Source organism: Furipterus horrens, unplaced genomic scaffold (assembly GCF_987537825.1).
Source record: "Furipterus horrens unplaced genomic scaffold, mFurHor1.1.pri manual_scaffold_13, whole genome shotgun sequence".
Taxonomy (NCBI): Eukaryota; Metazoa; Chordata; class Mammalia; order Chiroptera; family Furipteridae; genus Furipterus; species Furipterus horrens.
The window spans coordinates 50,100,893-50,123,657 of NW_028327183.1; the positions used below are offsets into that span (position 1 = coordinate 50,100,893).

Sequence of the window (22,765 nt, forward strand, 5' to 3'; positions counted from 1 at the left end):
CACCTAAGGCACAGCATAGTGATGATAATCAATAATATTGTATTATATACTTCAAAGTTGCTAGGAGACTAGATCTTAAATGTTAAATGTTCTCACGACAAGAAAGAAATGATAATTATGTGATGAGATAGAAATGTTAGCTAATGCTGTAGTGGTAATCATATTACAATATAGAAATAGAGCAATGTACACCTTAAACTTATATAATGTTGCATATCAATTATATCTCTAGATAAGGATCCATATTAATACAATTCTATTCCATAAATGTTTAGTGGACACCTACTATGTGCTTGACATTGTATTAAGTAGTACGGGGACCATAAAGATGGGCAAGACCCCAAGCATGTCCATCTGTAACAGGTGTGCCCCCTCCCCGTTAACTGAGGCTCAGGGGAACATGACTTCTAAAGAAGCGTGCCCCACTGAAGCTCATCCTCCAGGTCTCCATGGGCTCACCCAGTTTTTAGCTGCTTCTTGACCTTCACTTAAACCCCATCCTCTTCCTTGGCCTCCGAGGAAAACTTGACACAGTAAATGTGCACCAGCTAAGCATTCGTAAACAAGTTCGGTGCTCTACTGAGGGTTTGTGAGGTCGTGGTGGAGAGAGCACGCTCTTCGGCACGTCTGTCTAAAACATTCCTGCCTGACGGGTTCCTCCCAGCCCCAGCCAGGGGGCCTCTCCGCTTTACCCTTAACCCCACAGTGCTCTTCTCAGCTCCTTCCTTTCCCCCTGGGAGGGATTTCTTTCCTTGCACCGGAGCCCTGGGTCCCAGGCAGGCTGGGGGACGCATTCCTCCTCCCACAGCTCACTCGTCATAGCAAGGGTCTCCTCGAGTGAGGAGGGTCCTTAGAGCAGCACTCTGAAAATGCACACATCTGTAGGATTTAGTAGGTGTTCTTTTTTATTGTGGTAAATACTATAACATAGCACTCATCATTTTAACCATTTAAAATGTACAATGCAGTGATTTTAGCTCACTCACAATGTTGTACAACCACCATCACTATCTAATTCTAGAAGTTTTCATCACCTCAGAAGGAAACTCATTAATGAGTCTCTCTCCCCATTTTTCCCTCTAGGACTTGCTTTTCTCGCTGACAGGAATCCAGAGACATCCGCTGAGTCCGAAGCTCCCGTCCTTTGACGGAACCGCGATACGGTCACAGCGTCTGCCTGGACCGCGATCGATCCCGCCGGCGCCTGCTCGCTCCTCCCGGGTTTCTGCCGCTGCTCGCTCCTGAAGGCTGAGCTCTCAGGTGAACCCGCGTTGTCAAAGGCTGTATGTATTTTTCAATTTAATAGATATCAGCATATGACTTTCCAAATAAAAAAAAAAAAGCAATTATTTTTGTATCAGGTGACATTTTATTTCCTCTTCCAAATACTGCACACCGCTTGTGTAGTTTTGCACATTTTTGAGGTCTCAGTGGCAAATGTTAAGTCTTCATTTCCACGTGTTTGCGCAGATCGGGTCTGGGGAATGAAGCGGACAGGGGGGTTTGCCCCTGGGCTCCGGGTCCCTCTGCTCCCTCTCCTGAGGCAGACGTGGTTGGCAACGACCGTCTGTCCACCTCATTCTCATCGGCTTTGACTGTGGAGGTCCTTCCTGTTCCTGTGTTTTCAATAACTCTTTCATGCAGAGCAGTTTTAGATTTACAGGAAAGTTGTAAAGACAACACGGAGGATCCCCGTGTCCCTTGCACCCAGTCTCCCCTCCATACCGCCTCACGCTGCGTGGCCCATTTGGTGCAATTCATGAACCAACGCTGACTCTCACCAGGAGGGAAACTGCAAACCTTGTCCTTATGTGACTCCTGCTTCTGCCCCAGGCCCCACCCCGGCCCCCACGGGACACTGAGCTGCCGTGTCCCCCTGGTTTCCTCTCGGCTGCGATGGTCTCTCAGACTTGCTTGCCTTGGAGGACCTTTGTGTTCACTTCAAGGGAGACTAGTTTTCTATCTTTTCCGAAATAACATGGAGACCAGAGAGAGACGGCTTCTGCCTGAAACAAGCGAGAGGCCTTCCTGGAGACTGTGGTGGTGAGCCTGCGGGATGGCTTGGCAGGCGGGGGTGGGACGAGAGCGTCCAGGCAGAAGGGACTGTGTGCGGGAAGGCCTGGGGGCGAGTGTGTGCCAAGCGAGGCGACGGGTCCAGCAGGGGTGGGGCTGGGGGCCGACGAGGAGGCCTTCAGTGCAGTAAGTGGGTCTTTCAGGGCACACGGGCACGGCTGATTTAGAGGGCTCTCCCCCACATCCCCCACTTTCTGCTCATCGTTTTCTTCTGGCGTGGCAAAGGAAGTGGCTAGTCAGGGAGAGAGCCCACTGCTCCGCATGGCCTGAGAGCAGTGTTTTGGTGGAGCGGTGGGGGGGCTTCCTACCCGGATGCACTCTGCTCTTGCCCGCCTCATAATGAAGAACCCACTCTGTTTCTCTCTTGTTTGCAGAGATCTGTGGCCCCTGTGGGGTTAATAAGGGGCACAACTTTTAAACTGTATTAGGGGTTACTTTAAAAAGTCATAAAAATGCACAATTTTACTAACATTATATTGCAGCTGCTAAAAATATCACATGACCATTGGTTAGCTCTGAGCAATAGATATCCCACAGACTAATTTAATCACTGGCAGAAGGCCATGCAGTCAGTCTCCAGACAGGATCAGAATCAAACTGGGGGCTGCTAAATATAGAAATATAAATTTGGGTTTGTTTAGAATCATTTGAAAATTGGAAGAACACATAAGCCAGGACGCAAGCGTGGTGGACTCTTCCCAAGGTGCAGCTCGCAGTCTCCCTTCACCACCTTGTGTTTGGGGCTGTTCTGTACCCCAACCCTGCTCTCAGCATCTCAAAGGAAATATGAGACAAGTCTCCTTGCTTGACAGTCACAGTAGACTTTTGAAGTAGCCCAGGCTGGACATCCCTCTTCTAGATGTAATACAGGTGGATTTCAAAGATGACTGCCATGATCCTTGTAGACCTCACGCTCTTTGACATCAGTTCTTTGCACTTTTTTTCCATCCTGATGTGAGAATGAGTGTCCAAAGGTTCTCCTTGGAGTTTTGTCCGGGACCGGGGGAATAACGGGTCTTGTAGGGCACCATTGCATGGGGACAGGGCTAAAGGAAAAAGGTTCCGTTGCAATCACTGTACCCTACACATCCCTCTTGTTCCATACTTATTGCAATAAGGTACCTCAATGCAAAAATACACTTACCCAGAGAAGCTTTGCTTAGGTCGGGATTCAGGTGAACATAAATCAGGTGTGGAAAGGAGAGTGGGGCGGCTCACTCATGCTACTGTTTGGGACATTGCCTCTAAAAACCTTGAGGAGGCCCTGGCTGGTGTGGCTCAGGGGCTTGAGTGCTGGCCTGTGAACCAAAGGGTCACCAGTTCGATTCCCAGTCAGGGTACATGCCTGAGTTGGGGGCCAGGTTCCCAGTTGGGGGCATGTGACAGGCAACCACACACTGATATTTCTCTCACTCTTTCTCCCTCCCTGCCCCTCTCTCTAAAAATAAAGAAATAAAATATTTTAAAAAACCCCAAAACCCTGAGAAAATCAGGGAGAGGTAAAGGGCTCTTGAGTACACACCAGGACGACTGGCCAGTTTAACCAGTCCAAGTACTTTCAAGGCCTTACAAATCGGTCCTCTGGCTGCCTCGCTCCTATCGCATGTGACTGCTCCCCTCCTGGCCCACGATGCTCCCATCACACCAGCCCCTTAGCTGTCTTTCAGCTATGCTGGATCCTTCCATCTCCAGGCCTTTGCCTTCCTACCCCGCCCAGGAAGCTCTTCCACCAGATCCTCTCCTGGCCTCCGAATGTCATCTGCTCAGGGAAGCCTTACTGAAGCCACAGAAAAAAGCAACTCTTTCATACCCACCCTCTCCCTGCTGTATCCTCTTTGCTATAACTAATTGCTACTTATTTTAGATCACGTAATATCATAGCAAGCATATCCTCTTCATTTATTATCTGCCTCCCCCACTTCAATGCTTATTACATCAAGAGGCTAAAAAATATTTGTTGAATGAATAATGGGTTACAGTACTGTTCATTCCTTACAGCTGGAGAACTCTGTTCTGCACATTGACCCACGTGTGCATGATAATTCCATTAAGAATTCACACTCATTATTTTAGTACACTCTTTATCCCTCTCATTGTATGGTAACCACACTTGCGAATGTGTATTATGGATGGAGACACAAGCTCTGAAGGAGGGCAGTCAAGACCTAGAGAAGAAGGCCACCCAGAGGAAGAAACCCTTGAGCTGGGAACTGTAGAGCAAGAGGAGTTGACTCCGTGAAGGGGAGGGAGATAACACTCCTCATGGTTTCATTTTTTAAAAAATTCTCACCCAAGCATATGTTTACTGATTTTAAACAGAACGGAAGGGGGGGGGGGGGAGAGAGAAACGGGGAAAAAAAGGAAATCTTTCCTATTGTGACAGCATGGATGGACCTGGAGAGCATTATGCTGAGTGAAATAAGCCAGTCATTAAAGACAAATACCATATGATGCCACTGATATGTGGACTCTAATGAACAAAAGCAAACAAAATAGAAACAGACTCATAGATACAGAGAACGGACAGAACTCTCAGGAAGGAGGCAGGTTGGGAGGCTGGGTTCAAAAGGAGAAGGGATTAATTAAGCAAGAACAAACAAACAGAAGGGCACAGACAACAGAATGGTGATGCCGGAGGGAAGGGGGGGTGGGGAGGCGGAGAAGGGCAAGAGGGGACCCACGGGGGTGAGAGGAGTCCTGACTTCCGGTGGTGAGCACAGAACAGGCAGTGCAGATGAGGTATTATGGAGCTGTGCACTTGAAACCTGTACGGTTTCATTAACCAATGTCATCCCAATAAATTCAATTTTCCTGAAAAAAGGAACAAAAGGGAAAAAGAAAAAAGGAACGTGCGGCATACAAACTTCACATCTGAGATGACGGGATCTTTGTATCTGTCACATTCCAACACGTATCTTTTAGACACTGGAAATGTCAACTAGGTCACTCTCTAGGTCCAAAGAACATTCATTTGCCTTTCTGTCGTGGGACAGTTAAGGAAAACGAGCAGACAGTTCAGACTGTCCGAGACGCAGCGCACCGGGCCGGTTCTGAGTAGCAGGCTTCCCAGCTCACACGGCACGCTGAGTTGCAGGTCTGACCCAGACGGAGCCGCGTAAGGGCTGCCTGTGCCTGCCCCGCTTCACTGCTGTTGCCCTGGGAATCAGCACCGTGCCTGGCACACAGAACACGCACACACTTGAATAACGTGAATGAGTCTTAGCATATGTTTTAGAAATATTTATTCAAAAACAGGTCACAGAATAGTAAAGAAATACATTCAATAGTACTTAAAAGACATCACTACAAAACACATCACTTCATTAAGGTGCAATTAAAATATTCCAAACGGCACATATCTCTATTATTTCAAGCCAGTATAACAGGTTTTACATTTTTTAAACCTAGCTTACTTAAGTCTTTAACAAGTCCAAAGGTTTTTCTCTTTGCGATTATTTGCTTTAGCCCATATCTACATTTTTAGCTTTTCAAGTTAGGGATACTCCATGGACTTGTATGATCGATTTACTACATTGTGGCCTTAATATCCTTACTTTAGTTTTCCAAGTTTTACTTTCCCCAGGTGTAAACTGAAATAACGCTGCTAATCTTGCAAAAGATGCTGCATATAACGCACATCAGGTACTCAGCATACAACAGATATTCTGTAACTAATGTTTTATAAACCTAAGCACTGCTCATCTGTTCTCGGTAAATTCCTGTGCTATTTATTTCTAGACAGTGTTCCAGCTTGTCAAAATCTTTTAGAATTCTAATTTCCTTACCTATAATTCCCCTACTTCTGTTATCTGTATATTGGGTAAACTTTTCAAAGCCATTAGTAAGAATATTTGAACGGGACAGAAGCCTCATAGTACACTATTAAAGGCTGAAGAGTCAGTTCACGATGTTATTCAAAGCTCTTTGGATACATTTATTAGCAAGAATTAGTTACAAATTCATTTACCTATACTATCATCTAACTGATCACTTTTTATTCATTCATGAAGATTTCAAGGCTTTCTTAACTAAAGACATTCGAAATTGCATACATTCCTTTGATTTACTAATCTTTGGTATATAATGGTAGTTTTATGACCAGTGAAGTCAGCCTAGAAGAAGAAGATACACCGAGATGAGTTTGCAAGTGGAAAGGAAAAATAATATTAAGAACAGCGCTCCAGAAACCAAACCAAGAAATTTATAGTCTACAAAGTGCTAGAGATTGTTTGAGGGGGGGAGGAAGATGGGGAGCTAAGAGCTGAGTGAGTGCTTGCTATTGGCAAGAGACAGAAACGCTAACCCTTCAAAAGAGAAACAACTATTTACATAAACTGGTTACCTAAACAATACGAGGAAAGTTCAACCACCCGTTTCTTAATCTCTGCAGCAGAAACGAACACCTTCCTAAGGGTGGAAGAGGAATTCTATTCACCAATAGGTAAGTCAGTAGTTTTACTTGTTATCTGATGACAGTATGGAGACAGGAAAGTGTCCCATTTCTAGCTGTGGAGCAAACTCGATAGCTCAACTCTTCCTCTGCAACAAAACACAGAAATGCTGAAGAAGATGTAAGAAACAATCTATTACATGAAGAGGAGAACTTACAAGAAAGTAAGGGGACATCCTGAGGGCCAAAATGGAAGGAAACTGAAAAGTAAACACATAAGCTGTGAGCTGACATTCTGGCTCTCCTAGCTGGCCTGGCACAATTTGCCCATCTCATCACCAACCTGTGGGTTTCAGCTTGAACAAGCTATAAGGGAACTCATGGAACCTTGGCCTTGCAAAAGGCAGCAGGTAGGAATTAAATGCCCCTCCCCCGAAGCCCTCCATAAACAGGAGGCAAATCGCGGATGACCCCTCAGTGAGAGGGAAGTCAAGAGAACACTCTGCCACTAGGACAGGCAGGTGAAGAGGAAAAGTGTCTGTCCTGGCCTGGGGGGGCCTTCACATTCCTCGAGGTCTGGAAACTCTGAAGCTGAGAAATTAAAATAATAGCGGTCCTTTGTCGGTAACAGCCCTGGGAATAGGACATAAGGAGACACGAAACTTATCCAGAAGGCACTATTCTTCACACGTCACTCAAGAGTAGTACAGAGAAAGCCCTGCTGAAAATGAGCTCCTCTTTCAAAACTACAAAATACCTGCGTAAACAGTCTACCAGATATGAGAATCAACACATACAGACAACAGGAAATTGTTTTAATAGAACCATTAGGGACACTATAAAATGAGCATGTATAAAGTGACCACTGACGTAAAAGGAACTGAAAAGTTAAGAGAACAACTAGGCACCCTGAAACAACAGGCAGATCTGAAGAATGATACGCAGCTAGAAATTAACAGCAACCCAATGAATAATTTTAGGAGGTTATATGAACAGCTGACAAGCTAATTCATGACTAGAAAACAGAGAAAAAGGCATCACCCAAAGAGAAGTAATAGGAAACACAGAGAGCTTCAAAGATAAAGAGAAAAGAATGAGTAGGTCCAAGATACATTTTTTAAAACTAGTAACCATACTATATCTGTGTCTCTGAAATGTGTTCTCCACAATATAACAACTCTTTATCCAGTAACCTTGCATGATTTTGCTATTGAAAATCCAAAAATACTTCTTAAACACTAACTTGTTTTCAACATTGCTTATTTTTAAGGTAGTTTGACCATGCTATATAGAGGTAGTTACTATTTTGAAGGGGCTTTCTTCCTTTTACATACGAATATTGAATATCTTTCATTCACACGTAAAATCGGGGAAGCAGGTTGTAAGGAAAGGCCACCTCAAAACCAGCAGGACATTTGCTGTACTCATCCTGGAGGAAAAGCTGCCAGTGACGCTCTTGCTTTCCTGCCGCCTCTGTTTCAGCTGAAGCGTCAAGTTAGAGATTCTACTGAAAATGATACAGCGTGTACTTGAGAAGAAAAACAAATAGCTGTTTAGCCAAGAAACGGAGCATGAATGACAATTATGTCTGAAGGGCGCAAGAAGAGATGTTCCTTGAGACCCTCAAAGCATGTCTAAGTGACCCAAGTGAGAAGTTCACATTTTTTTAAAAAAACACAGTAGCTAGGTTGCTTAGTTAAGGAGTAATACTATATATTCAACGTTATGTGCGTGGGTTCGAGATAAGGCCAGTGTATAATTTCCAAAGCTTGAATTCAAGAGTGATTCATATGCTGAATATCACACGCAAGTTTTCCACCCTGGGAAAGGTCGGCGGAGGTCTTGGGGGTCCATGGCCTCTTGTAGGAGTAAACTGGCTCGTCCACCCACACTGAGCACAGCTCCTTCCTCCACTCCTTTGAGCTTCTCTTGTATTCTCATCAAGAGATCCTCAGGAACTTTGTTGAAACTCTGGCCAATTTCACTAATGACAAGAACACAAAGGCATTAATGAGGCAGATCACTTCAAAGGGCCTCGGGAATAGGAAAATCTGAACAACTGACGGCTCTTCCTAAAACACTGCTCACCGGAGACTGTTTGCGTTCCTGGTCGTCCGCATGCAGAGTGAAGTGGAGCTCAGTTTCATCCCCAGCCCCTGCTGTGAATACAAAGCTTTCGAAGGGTTCATGGTCCAGTCACACAGAGGAGCGTACGGGAGGACCTAGAAAGGAGAACATACGTGTTAGAAGAACAAAATGCACCTTGATGGCGTATTTAGCAACAGCAGGAACAGTGTTATAAAACTAGCAGAGGCCAGGCACGTGGTCGGTGACTGGGGGAGGGACACACTCACTGCGCGCACAGGCTTCTTGTTTCTTTGTGGAGGGACCTACAGTCGTACGGGGCTCCGGGCTTCTCACCCCATTCTGAATGAATTCCTTCCCGGGCCACTGTTCGGGGCAGTGACATCCCTCGACTCGTGTTTCCTCATGTGGTGAAACTGATCTATTAAAAGGAGATAAGCACCAGTCACTTTCTTTCTCCTCTCTCCCTGTGCTGGGTGAGGGCGTTTACATTGCAGGCCCAATTCTCACGCACGACGCTAGGCCAGGCTACGAGTGTGACAGCACTGGCAACCCTGCTGACCTCACTCCTGAGTCTTGTTCTCCAAGAGTTTTCATAGCAGCAACCTGACATTTTGATCTCTATCCTATTCCCATTCCCAAGGCTCTTCTGTGGTTTTTTTTTTCCCCCCCTCTCTTTTTTTCCCCTCAATTAGTTCCAACTTTGAGTGAAGAGAAAAAGGTCTAACTTATTGAAAGCTCCTCAAAACACAAGATCTAGTGCTGTGGTTGGCATCTTAAGTTATACATGGAGAAACATTTTAATACCAAAATAACTGGTATGGCCAGAGCAAGTGGCTTGACATCACAAATTTTAGTAAGAGAGGTCGTGAGGGATGGATGACCTTGACAATTCAGAACAGCTAACTGCCCCTGCTGTTTATAGGCACCAACAGTTTTTAAAACGTGTCTTAGCAAGTGCTTACCACACAGGTCTTAATAAAAACTGAAGACTCAATTCTAGGTATGAGGGACGTTGCAGGATACTCCGGCATTATAAAGTTAAGAACGCTTTTTTTACTGATGGCTTTACTGCGTTTCCCAGCAGGTCTTCGGGCTGAGACTGGACAATGTATTGAGCATTACATGTTTAATGCACTGAATCAGCAGTACCAAAATCTGGTGTCTGTTTATGCGGTTCTGAGCGTCCTCCAGGCCCATTAAAAAGTGTGGCGGGATCGACTGTGAATATAAGTGGTTTGTCCACAAGTTCAGGGCCCCTATGTGATTTCAAGTAGAGCACTGACATGGCTTCAGATTTCAGAGATCCAAACCAGTTTCACCGCCAAAGGAAGGACTCTTTTACTAATCAACTAATGAAAAGGAATGAAGGCCTCAATTATAAAGAGACTCTATGGTCTTCTTGGGTTGGAGTAGAGAAACAACGCAAAGTATTTCCAACCCAAGGACGTGCGTTAGGAATCACATATGCAAACTCTAAAATCAAGAAGGAAGTGATTTAAAAAACATACCGCAGTCTTACCTGTTAGAACAGAAGCGGCTGAGAGAAGACAACGCGGGAAGAGAGGCCGACTAAGCTGGGGCGGGGTGTCTCAGTCCCGGCGCTGTGCACCTTTTGGGGCTGGACTGTAGGGCGCGGTGAAAGCTGAAGTTCCAAAAGGAAGGCCGGCTCGCTTGGCCGGGATCAGGGATTTGCAAGGTCTTGTCTGGCCGAATACGAGGGCTGGAGCCGCGCCGGCTGGCAGCAGCAGCAGCAGGGGACATCCTGACTACTAGGTTAGAGCAGGAGCTACTTGCCACTAGATGATGGTCAATCTAGTACGGTATGTAAATGTCGGATCCTTACGTCGCCCAGCACCTGAAAGTAATGTAAGATGCTATGTCAACTATACATTAATTAAAATATCTGCAAATATAATGATACAATAGTACAACATATTTCTTTCAGTCACTCATGATGGTAATTATTAGTTTACTTTGACTAGACTCTGCCCCATTAAAAGCTGAGTATAGAGACCTATGGTGGGAAAGCTACAGGGAACTGCACATTTCTTGTAGCAGACATTCGAGGTGGACCGTAAGCTCCTTTGGGAAGGCATATGAGCCCGACTGTGAGCGCCCGATAGGAGTTTCAGCAGTAAAAAAGAAGAGTTAGCTAGAACAGAGGTATTAAAGGCAAAGGTGGGAGGCTTCCGGAAGAAGTTGGGAAAGACAGTCCATAGGATATACTGGAAGAGGTCCCAGGTTATCTGAAAGAAGGGGAAATGATAATGATTTTCACCCAGGGTCTGGCCCTTAGTACTGGCAAAGCACTGAGATGTAATTCTAGCAATGAATTCTATAACCTATAGAAATCGACTATCCAAATAATCGTGGCGTCAAAAATCATCGTCTTTACCTTACGTTCCATCACTTACCTTCCGAAGATGCCTTCAACACCAGTAATGCCCATCCCATCCACGATGTCTCTGGCGAGTCTAAAAGGGCTGTTCCGGGAGCAAGAAGGAGTTTACCTGGTTCAAAAGCAACTTCTAAGTGAAAATTACAGTGAGGTTCGGAGGCTCCACAGCTAACTGACTTTCTTCCCAACTGGCACATAAACTTTGCAGAGGCACCAAATGACTCGTCGCCCGATCCCCTCAGTACTACAGCGCACACTAGTTTATTCTCTTTCTGCTCTGCCTGACTTCCTCATCCCTACCACTGTTTAGAAGGTCCACCTCCAATAAAACACACATGAACTACTTCTGGACAGAATTAGAGAAATCTTGATTAAAAGGTGATTTCAAAAATGAAGTAGTTGCAGGTAGAATTTAAAATGCAGAGGACCGATATATAAAGTCATTTTATATTCATAATATCCTTCATCTCTTTCCAAGGTAATTCCATTTTACTCTCTTTCAGTAAACCATTTATGCGGATTATACTGTATAGTTTCTAATTTCCGAAAACTACACCTGCTTAGAAATCTTAAGTTCCACATTCTAATCAAACCTCTTCTCCCGCACACTTATTAAACAGTCTTCAGGCTCATCGAGAGTTTGAGTCTATTGGCCTCGCCTCCTTCTCTGCTCAGCTCAGAGCACAGACGGCACGGCTGACTGCTCTCACTGTACCTGAGAAAGCCATGCCCCACCGCACCTCTCATTTCAAACTCAAACTTAGACTACTTATGTCTTTTGTATTTAAAATACAGAGGTTTCAGTGACAACCAAAAACGGAGGACTAGCACTGAACTACAGCCCCATTCAGCAGATGCCACACCCCCGACCTGCCGCTGCTCCGTGGCTCAGGCCCTGGCTTAGAAACGAAGACCCCGGGGCTCAGGACCCGACGCAGCTCAGGGTCAGAGCAGGCGATGGTCAGCACGGCTCACGGCGCGTCTGCAGGTGACCTGCCCCTGCTCGGTGGCCGCATTCCGTCTGAGGGCCGGGCTGAGCACCGTAAGGTAATTACATGCTTAAAAAAAAAAATTACATTAGATGATGACATAATATACTCCTGCCACATTACTATTTAAAAGGAAATAAAGGGCTTGATGATACTTTTTGTTTGCTTAGAGGAACACAACGAGAAGTCTCATTCTTATCTCAAAGTAGTAAGGATTTAAAGGGGAAGCTCTGATTCTGAACAGAAAAAGCAATATCATTATTAAAGCATGGGGAGAAAGATACTGATAAGTGAGGGCATATAACCAAAAACGACAGCAGCTTATAGCCATCGTACAGACCCAGCAAGAAGAGGGATGGATTACGGGCAAGGCATTCTATGGAGGAAATGGAAGCCTTTTCACTTTTCACTCCAAGGGCACAGTGAGTAACTAACACCATTCTAAAACACTTTTGACCCTAAAAACTCTCAGCTACTCAGTTAAAGGACTTGCTTCTCTACAATTCTCTGCAACAGACGATTACCCAGAGAAATCAAATAATGAAGTCAGTGCAGTCATTTATTATCAGTCGCACCAAAGGATATCAAGTGGAAAAGTGGACGGGGTTGAAGCTATTAGATAAAAATTAAGTTTTCCATCATGTGTGAATTGTGATCATCAGGACCTTCATATCTGTAATTACTGTACTGCTAGTGATCTTAGAGAGATTAACATATGGATTCCAAAATTAACATATCCCCACAGAAAGTAACATAGCCAGAAGTGAACACTCATTCTTTAGATACATACCACTCTGAGTCTTCCACTGAGTGGCATCAAAGTTTGCTAAGATCATAGAAGCATCACAAAGGGCCTTAATACTTCTGAACAGCTGAGGCCTCCTACTCCGGATGGTACGTATTATTTTGTTTGCAGTCTAGATGCGAACCAAATAATAAAAATCAAAAGAGAAAGCAATGCATGAAAACAAACTAAACTTCAAATTTTCAGTTATAATAAAAAAAGAAATAAAAAAAGTGTATGTACACATGTAGACAACAAAGCACTATAATCCCTCGGATCCAAACAAAACAGTCCCCTTAGGAATGAAGTATATAAAGATGTAATAATTTGGAAATGGCTGTATTTTAAGTCTATTTTTTATTTGTTCAGTGCTTTGAGGAAAAACAATGTGAAATATCATTGGTATCTCCTTTGCATTTATTGAGACTGAATGTAATGTATTCCAATGGGGAGAAATTTATTTTTTCATTTACAAAAGAAATTCACTGTAAAAATTCCAGAAAAGCACAAAGCAGAAGAAGGCCCGGGGGGGGCGGGAAGCCACCTGTGATCACATCTTTTTAACTGTTTTTCGAATCCCCCGATCTAGCATTTTGGGTACTTGCCAACGGCAACGGCAAAGAAATAGGAAAAGACTGACCAGAATTCTCTCCTCAGAAAACGGCATCATTAAAGCTATCTAAGAAAAACTATGTGTACATGAACCTATGTGAACTAGGAGCACTGAGCCAAGAGCTAGGAGTATAAAGAAGTATACGTGACCCATGACACGGACAGATTTGTGTCAAAGTTTTGAAAGCACAGGGCAGAATATTGGGTTGAAATAGCCAACTTGCCTTCATCAGGCCATTGACTTCAGAAACACCAGAACTTTCAAGCCAGAGGGAACAAGGATGAAATGTCCCCATAGCATGCCCGTCTTCACTTCACAGGCATTGATGTCAGTTTCAAGTGCTTTACATGAGAACCGACACGACCTTCTTGCAGTGCACAAAGAGCACACCCATCCAGCTCCAGCTCTCGTGGAACATTGGCTGCGTATTTTGCATTGAATAATTACAGAAAAACAGAAAAGCCATCAGATGGTATAGCAGTAAAAAATCATACTTGATATATACAACATAAATTAAAAAGGCAGAAAAAGGCGACATTCTAAAGATTATAAAAAAAAGGAACTTACTTTTTTTGGATGTTATTTGTTGTGTTTATTGTTTTACTTTTTGTCTTGAAATGAGTTTGCGCAGCCCTGACGAACCGGTGCGGCGAGTCGGCTGGGCATCGTCCCGCAAAGTGAAAGGTCATCCGTTCGATTCCCGGTCAGGTTCAGTCCCCAGGCGGGCTGCATTCCAGATGTTCCCCATGATCCCCAGCCTGGCCCACCTGCACCCAGCCCTCGCTCTCCCTCCCCTGGCCTACCCCACACTATTTCCTGTGATGAACTGGGCCCATCGCTGCTTCCTCCATCATCACTTACAGCCGGTGCCACCACCTTCGGGAAAATGCAGTCATGTATGTCATATTTACAGATTCTAGAGGCATCTAATCACTCAGGTCAAAGGATGTCTCACTCATTATCGGGACTATACAAAAGACTCCTAGGGCAATGAAGCAGGTTCCACTCGGTGGCATAAAAGTTTGCTAAGATCATAGAAGCATCACAAAGTACCTCAATCCTTCTGACCGGCTGAGGTCTTCTGCTCCCGTCGGTGTGTATTACTTTGCTTGCAGTTTCTCCGTCTCCGGCTGGGGCACGGGCAGGCGCATGCGAACGTGGCTTCTGTCCAAGACTCCGCCGCTGATCCGACAGGCGGGGCCACCGACCCTGCACCGGCCGCCCCGGGCTCTCCGACGGCTCTCCGACGGCCTCTCCTACCTCTGCTGGCGGTAGCGGGATCGGGTCCGGCAGGAGCGGTGCGTGGCAGCGGCTGGAGTGGTAGCGGCGGCGGCGGTCCCAGTGGCAGAGGAGGTAGGAGAGGACGTCGGAGAGCCGGGGGCGGCAGGTGCAGGGTCGGTGGCCACGCCTGTCGGATCAGCGGCGGAGTCTTGGACAGAAGTGGGGACGGCGGCGGAGGTGCTATCGGCGGGAAGGCCCGGAGCGGCGGCGGCGGGAGGGGCGGTGGCCGATAGCACTTCCACCGACGCCACGGGTCCTGCTGCCGTCCCAGCCCCGGAAGCCGCCCCAGCTCCCCCCGCCGCCGCCGGCCCCCCGCCCCCGTCCCGCCGCCGGCGCCCCGCCCCCCTCCCGCCGCCGCCGCCGGGCCCCGCCCCCCTCCCGCCGCCGCCGCCGCCGGCCCCCCGCCCCCCCTCCCGCCACCCGCCGCCGCCGGACCCCGCCCCCCTCCCGCCGCCGCCGCCGCCGCCGCCGCCGCCGCCGCCGCCGGACCCCGCCCCACCCCCGCCGCCGCCGGCCCCCCGCCCCCACCCCCGCCGCCGCCGGACCCCCGCTCCCCCCCCAGCCGCCGCCGCCGCGGCCGGCCCCCCGCCCCCATCCCGGCGCCGCCGCCGGCCCTGCGCCCCCGTCCCGCCGCCGCCGCCGCCGGCCCCCCCGCCCCCGTCCCGCCGCCGTCGCCGCCGCCGGCCCCCCGCTCCCCCCCCAGCCGCCGTCGCCGCCGCCGGCCCCCCGCCCCCATCCCGCCGCCGCCGCCGCCGGCCCTGCGCCCCCGTCCCGCCGCCGCCGCCGCCGGCCCCCCGCCCCCGTCCCGCCGCCGTCGCCGGGTCCCAACGCGGCGCCCCGATTCCGACCGCCGCCGCCGCCGGATCCAATCGCCGCCGCCCGGGTCCCACCGCCGCCACCGCCGGGCCCCGCCGGGTCTCCTCGCCGCCGCCGCCGCCGCCGCCGGGTCCCGCCGTGTCACATCGCCGCCGCCGCCGACTCCAGCCGGGTCTCATCGCAGCCGCCGCCGGGTCCCACTGCCGCCCCCACGGGTCCCACCGCCGCCCCACGGGTCTCACCACCGCCACCGGGATCCCACCGCCGCCACCGGGATCCCACCGCCGCCCACGCCGGGTCCCGCCGTGTCTCACCGCCGCCGCTGCCGCCGTGTCCGCCGGGTCTCATTGCCGCCGACGCCGCCTCCGGGTCCCGACGGGTCTCACCGCCGCCGTGTCACGCCGGGTCTCATCGTCGCCGCCTCCGGGTCCCGACGGGTCTCACCGCCGCCGTGTCCGCCGGGTCTCATCGTCGCCGCCGTCGCCTCCCGTTCGCGCCGGGTCTCATGGACGCCGCCGCCGGGTCCCACCGGCGCCCCCGTGTCCCACCGCCGCCGCCCCGGGTCTCATTGCCGCCGCCGCCGGGTCCCAACGCCGCCGCCCCGGGTCTCATCGCCGCCGCCGCCGGGTCCCAACGCCGCCGCCCCGGGTCTCATCTCCGCCGCCGCCCACGCCGGGTCCCGCCGTGTCTCACCGCCGCCGCTGCCGCCGTGTCCGCCGGGTCTCATTGCCGCCGACGCCGCCTCCGGATCCCGACGGGTCTCACCGCCGCCGTGTCACGCCGGGTCTCATCGTCGCCGCCGCCGGGTCCCACCGCCACCGCCGCCGGGTCCCGCCGCCGCCCCCCAGGTCCCACTGCCACCGCCGCCGGGTCCAAACGTCGCCCACGGGTCCCACCGCCGCCGCACCGGGTCTCATCGCTGCCGCCGCCGCCCCGGGTCTCATCGTCGCCGCCGCCAGGTCCCACCGCCACCGCCGGGTCCCGCCGCCGCCCCCCAGGTCCCACTGCCACCGCCGCCGGGTCCAAACGTCGCCCACGGGTCCCACCGCCGCCGCACCGGGTCTCATCGCCGCCGCCGCCGCCGACGGGTCCAACCGCCGCCCCACGGGTCTCACCGCCGCCACCGGGATCCCACCGCCGCCCACGCCGGGTCCCGCCGTGTCTCACCGCCGCCGCTGCCGCCGTGTCCGCCGGGTCTCATTGCCGCCGACGCCGCCTCCGGGTCCCGACGGGTCTCACCGCCGCCGTGTCCGCCGGGTCTCATCGTCGCCGCCGCCGCCTCCCGTTCGCGCCGGGTCTCATGGACGCCGCCGCCGGGTCCCACCGCCGGCCCCCAGGTCACACCGCCAACGCCGCCGCCCCGGGTCTCATCGCCGCCGCCGCCGGGTCCCACCGCCACCGCCGCCGGGTCCCGCCGCCGGCCCCCAGGTCACACCGCCAACGCCGCCGGGTCCAAACGTCGCCCACGGGTCCCACCGCCGCCGCACCGGGTCTCATCGCCGCCGCCGCCGCCGACGGGTCCAACCGCCGTCCCCCGGGTCCCACCGACGCCGCCGCCGCCCCCGGGTCCCGCCGGGTCTCATCGCCGCCGCCGCCTCCGGGTCGCGACGAGTCTCATCGCCGCCGCCGCCGGGTCCCACCTCCGCCCCCGCCGGGTCCAAACGCCGCCGCCCGGGTCCCACCGCCGCCACCGCCGGGCCCCGCCGGGTCTCATCGCCGCCGCCGCCGCCTCCCGTTCGCGCCGGGTCTCATGGACGCCGCCGCCGGGTCCCACCGCCGCCCCCCAGGTCCCACCGCCAACGCCGCCGGGTCCAACCGCCGCCCCCGTGTCCCAACGCCGCCGCACCGGGTCTCATCGCCGCCGCCGCCGCCGGGTCCCACCTCCGCCCCGGCCAGGTACAACCGCCGCCGCCGCCGCCGCCAGGTCCCAACGCCGCCCCCCAGGTCCCACTGCCACCGCCGCCGGGTCCAAACGTCGCCCACGGGTCCCACCGCCGCCGCACCGGGTCTCATCGCCGCCGCCGCCGCCGACGGGTCCAACCGCCGCCCCACGGGTCTCACCGCCGCCACCGGGATCCCACCGCCGCCCACGCCGGGTCCCGCCGTGTCTCACCGCCGCCGCTGCCGCCGTGTCCGCCGGGTCTCATTGCCGCCGACGCCGCCTCCGGGTCCCGACGGGTCTCACCGCCGCCGTGTCACGCCGGGTCTCATCGTCGCCGCCTCCGGGTCCCGACGGGTCTCACCGCCGCCGTGTCCGCCGGGTCTCATCGTCGCCGCCGCCGCCTCCCGTTCGCGCCGGGTCTCATGGACGCCGCCGCCGGGTCCCACCGCCGGCCCCCAGGTCACACCGCCAACGCCGCCGCCCCGGGTCTCATCGCCGCCGCCGCCGGGTCCCACCGCCACCGCCGCCGGGTCCCGCCGCCGCCCCCCAGGTCCCACTGCCACCGCCGCCGGGTCCAAACGTCGCCCACGGGTCCCACCGCCGCCGCACCGGGTCTCATCGCCGCCGCCGCCGCCGACGGGTCCAACCGCCGTCCCCCGGGTCCCACCGACGCCGCCGCCGCCCCCGGGTCCCGCCGGGTCTCATCGCCGCCGCCGCCTCCGGGTCGCGACGAGTCTCATCGCCGCCGCCGCCGGGTCCCACCTCCGCCCCCGCCGGGTCCAAACGCCGCCGCCCGGGTCCCACCGCCGCCACCGCCGGGCCCCGCCGGGTCTCATCGCCGCCGCCGCCGCCACCCGTTCGCGCCGGGTCTCCTGGACGCCGCCGCCGCCGCCTCCCGTTCGCGCCGGGTCTCATCGCCGCCGCCGCCGCCGGGTCCCACCGCCGCCCCCCAGGTCCCACCGCCAACGCCGCCGTGTCCCAACGCCGCCGCCGCCGGGTCTCATCGCCGCCGCCGCGGCCGGGTCCCAACGCCGCCGCCGCCGCCGGGTCTCAACGCCGCCGCCTCCGGGTCCCGACCGATCCCACCGCCGCCGCCGCCGGGTCCCACCTCCGCCCCGGCCAGGTACAACCGCCGCCGCCGCCGCCGCCAGGTCCCAACGCCGCCCACCGGGTCCACAGCCGCCCCCCGGGACCCACCGCCACCGCCGCCGCCGCCGGGTCCAAACGCCGCATCCCGGGTCCCATCGCCGCCGCCCCCGGGTCTCATCGCCTTCCCCCGGATCCCACCGCCGCCGCCTCCGGGACACACCGCCGTCGCACCGGGTCCCGCCGCCGCCGCACCGGGTCCAACCGCCGCCCCCGACGGGTCCCACAGCCGCCGCCGCCGCCGGGTCCCGCCGCGTCTCATCGCCGCCGCCGCCGCGTCCCACTGCCGCCCCACGGGTCCCACCGCCGCCCCACGGGTCTCACCGCCGCCACCGGGATCCCACCGCCGCCGGGTCCCACCTCCGCCCCCGCCGGGTACAACCGCCGCCGCCGCCGCCACCGCCGGGTCCAACAGCCGCCCCCCGGGTCGCCGCCGCCGCCACCGCCGGGTCCAACAGCCGCCCCCCGGGTCCCACCGCCGCCACCGGGATACCACCGCCGCCCCCGCGGGCCCAGCCGTGTCACAACGCCGCCGCCGCCGCCGGGTCCCGCCGGGTCTCATCGCCGCCGCCGCCGCACCGGGTCCCACCGCCGCCTCTCCCGCTCCCGCCGACCCTCCGACGGCCTCTCCTACCTCCGCCGCCACTGGAACCACCGCCGTCGCTGTCGCCGCCGCTCCCGCTCCGGCCGCTGTCACACACCGCCTCGCCACAGCCGCCACCGCAGCTGTAAGTACTCTGCCTCTGCCGCCGGCGACACCAGCCCACCAAACCTGAAGGTCCCATACCCGCGGCCCACCTTCCTTGCTCACACAAGTGACCTGCCCTTTGCCCCCACCCCTGGCTCCCATTGGCCGAGGGCTTTGCTCGCTGAAGCTCTGGGCTGCCATTGGCCGACAGGGCCGCCCATCCCGGCCTCGCGCTGCCCCGCTGGCTTTCTCCATCCCCGCGCCCGCCCACCCGCCTGCCCGGCCCCGGGAGTGCGTGAGGCTCCGGTACCATTGCTGCGGGCGCCCAGCTGCAGGCGCCCGGCGTCGGGGGCACTGGTGGCGGGCCCAGGAGGCCGCGTCCATGGGCGGGGCGGAGGTCCCCGGGGGCGCGCGGTGCATCCGGGTACCGTGGTGCGAGGAAAGGCCTGGCTCGCAACCCGGGGGACTGCATTCCAGAGGCAAGGGTAGTTGTTCCTCTCCCTTTCTCCTTCCCTTCGTCTCTCTGTAAAAATAAATGAAAGTCTTTACAAACCAAGTGTGTGCATTTCAAAAGCTTTCCTAGGCAACCCAAGACAAAGTAGACTACCTGAGGCATTTAGTTCACTTTATTCCCTACTTACACTAAAATAAACAGACCAAAGGCAGGCCTGAATAAAAGACTTCATCCTATCAATTATGTTGCTTAACAGAGTTATATTAATTATGACTCTTTCATATTGAATTCCAACACCTATCCCTTTTCATCTCCCATACCAACAAATCAGAAAAGCAAAACACAACAAAGAGATAACACCCATAGAGTCTACAATGAGCTTAGGACTTTTAATACTTTAAAAGTCTTTAGAGACTTTTAAAGAACTTTAAAGACTTTTAATAAAGAACGCAGCAGTTCTGCAGCCTGTCAGGAACAATCTCCAAGAAGAGTATAAAATGGAAATCATTTCTACTAAACAGTAATTGTTTTTAAACAACTCTATTTTGTTAGAACTTTATAAATGGTCGAAGGTTCACAGCAATCAAGCAAACAATGAATTTTTAAAAAGGCTACTGGAAAACGGTAGGAAAGCTTCGTGGCGGTTTTCCTTGCCCTTGTGCCACTCCTTCCCCAGCTTGGCTGTGGGCATGGAAACTGCATCCCCCAGTTCCCAGGGCGGGATCCTGGTCCTTAGGTCTGGAGAAAGCAGAGCAAGACCTCTTTGCTAATGATCGTGTAGGTCTGTTCTAAAGCTGCCTGCCCAGCTTGGCTGTGGGCATGAAAACTGCATCCCCCAGTTCCCAGGGTGGGACCCTGGTCCTTAGGTCTGGAGAAAGCAGAGCAAGACCTCTTTGCTAATGATCGTGTAGGCAGGTCTGTTCTAAAGCTGTCTGAGAGCTCCCTGAAGGCTGGAAAAGCTACGGGCATTGCTGGAAGCCATTAAGCTGGCCAACAACCCGTAGCTGCCGGGACCAAAAGATCCTGGTGGAGGCATAATACCACAGGTGGCAAAATGCCTATGGGTGGAAATTGGGGAGAGAGCTTTTATTGGGAAATTAGAGCACTCAAAATCACCCATGTATTTGGGGAATTCAGAAAGCCACATGCATGCGTCGGGGAAGAGGCTTGCTCAAAAATTACCTTGGAAGAAATAAGCTTTCACTTTGGGCTGGTCCCTGGGCTCAGTGCAAACCCGGCTGAGTGCTGAGGGACAGCCCTAACAGCCAATCTTCAAAGACTGAAAAAAAGTTTACTCTCTCATTTTCTGGCTCCTGGTATTCAAGGAGATCTCTGTCCAAACACTACCCGAACATACGCTGAGGAGCAGTCTTCAGTGACCACGCATAGCAACAAATACATCCTCTGTAAAAAGAGTTCAGTAAACCCCTGAAAAATGGACTACTATAACCTTCGACCATCACAAAAAAATAAGTCAAACCCTGGACAAGGGGAAGATCTGACTTCCAAAGTTACAGCATAAGAGTAAGACACGCCATTTTCAAGAAGAAAATCACAAGGCATTAGCAAATTTAAAAAGTATGGCCCATTCAGGAATAAATATACTGACTGAAACAATTCCTGAGAAAGTTCAGGAAACAGACTAGTCAAAGACTTTAAACAACTCTTTGAAATACACTGGAAGAGCTTAGAGACCACAAAAAATTAAGACACAGCATACCTAAACTAATGGGATGAAGAAAAAGCACTTATGAGAAATAATGTGCGCCAGTAAACACCTACACTAAGAAACAAAAAAAACAAAACAAAACAAAAAAACTTGAACTCTGGCTGCGGTGGCTCAGTTGGCTGGAGCATCATCCCATAACTGAAAGGTCATGAGTTTGATTCCTGGTCAAGGCACACACCTAGGTTGTGGGTCCATTTCTTGGTCAATGCACGTACAAAATGTCAACCAATGGATGCTTCTCCCTCTCTCTCCCTTCCTGTCTTTCTCTAAAAAGCAATAAAACAATCATCAAGGGAGGATAGAAAAAAACAGAAAGAAAGAATAAAAGACTTGAAGAACACTATTAAACACTGAAGAAGAAGTAACCTTGACATCTTTCAAATTCTTCCAAAACAGAAAAGAAGGGAACTCTTCCTAACTCATTCGATGAGATCACCAGTTCTTTTTCCTACCAAGGCCAGATAAAGACATGCCCCCCCCCCAAATTATAACGGCCAGGATACATTTTAATGAGCATAGATGAAAAACTTCTCAACAAGATACTAACAAACTGAATCTGAAGCATGTACAAAGGTTTATATACCGTGAGCAAGCAGGACTTATCCTAGGAATGCAAAGAAGGTCAGTATAAGAAAATCAATCCATACAATAGACACTAATGGAATGAAATTAATTACTGACCACCTCAATAGACACAGAAAAGGCATTTAACAAAATCTAATGCTCTTTCATGATTGAAAAAATAAAAGTGAGAAAACCATAAGTAGATTAAAAAACACAAACAAAACAAAACACTGAGGAAACCATGAACAGACAGGAACTTCCTCAACATAATAAAGGTGACCTATGAAAACCCCACAGAAAACAACAAAATCAATATTGAAGGGCTGAAAGCTTTCCCACCAGGATCAGGAACAAAACAAAGGTTCCTGTTTTCACCACTGCTATTCATTACTACACTGAACTTCTAGCCAGAGCAAGTAGACAGGGAAGAGAAACAAAAGGCATCCAAATCGGAAAGGAAGAAGTAAAATTATGTCACTGATGGTATGATTCCATATATCTATATCTATATATCGATATATAATATATATATATATATATAAAATCTTTCAAAGAATCTACCACAGATCTACCTGTGGCAACAGCAAATGAAATGAGCAAATTTGCAGGTCATAAGATCAACATACAAAAATCTGTGTGTTTCTATACACCAACAGTGACAATCCATGAAGAAAATTAAAGAGCAATTCCATTTCAATGGCATCTCAAAGAACTAAATACTGGAAATAAGCTTAACCAAGGAGATGAAAGTCTTGTACATTGAAAACTATAAAGAATGCAGGAAATCAATTTAAAATGTCCAAATAAATAGAACGGTATTCCGTGTTCATGGGTCAGAAGACAAATGATCGAGATAGCAATACTATGAGG

The 22,765-nt window shown here is 52.2% G+C and overlaps 1 long non-coding RNA gene across 1 annotated transcript; it reads right to left on the reverse strand.

Moving 5' to 3' along the window:
* Positions 1 to 11,189: 11,189 nt before the first annotated feature.
* Positions 11,190 to 13,875, reverse strand: LOC149995127 (uncharacterized). Its single transcript, XR_016507721.1, has 3 exons — positions 13,559 to 13,875; positions 12,729 to 12,855; positions 11,190 to 12,007 (listed from the first exon to the last, which is right to left on the reverse strand). It is a non-coding gene; the product is annotated as an uncharacterized LOC149995127 (long non-coding RNA).
* Positions 13,876 to 22,765: the final 8,890 nt, after the last annotated feature.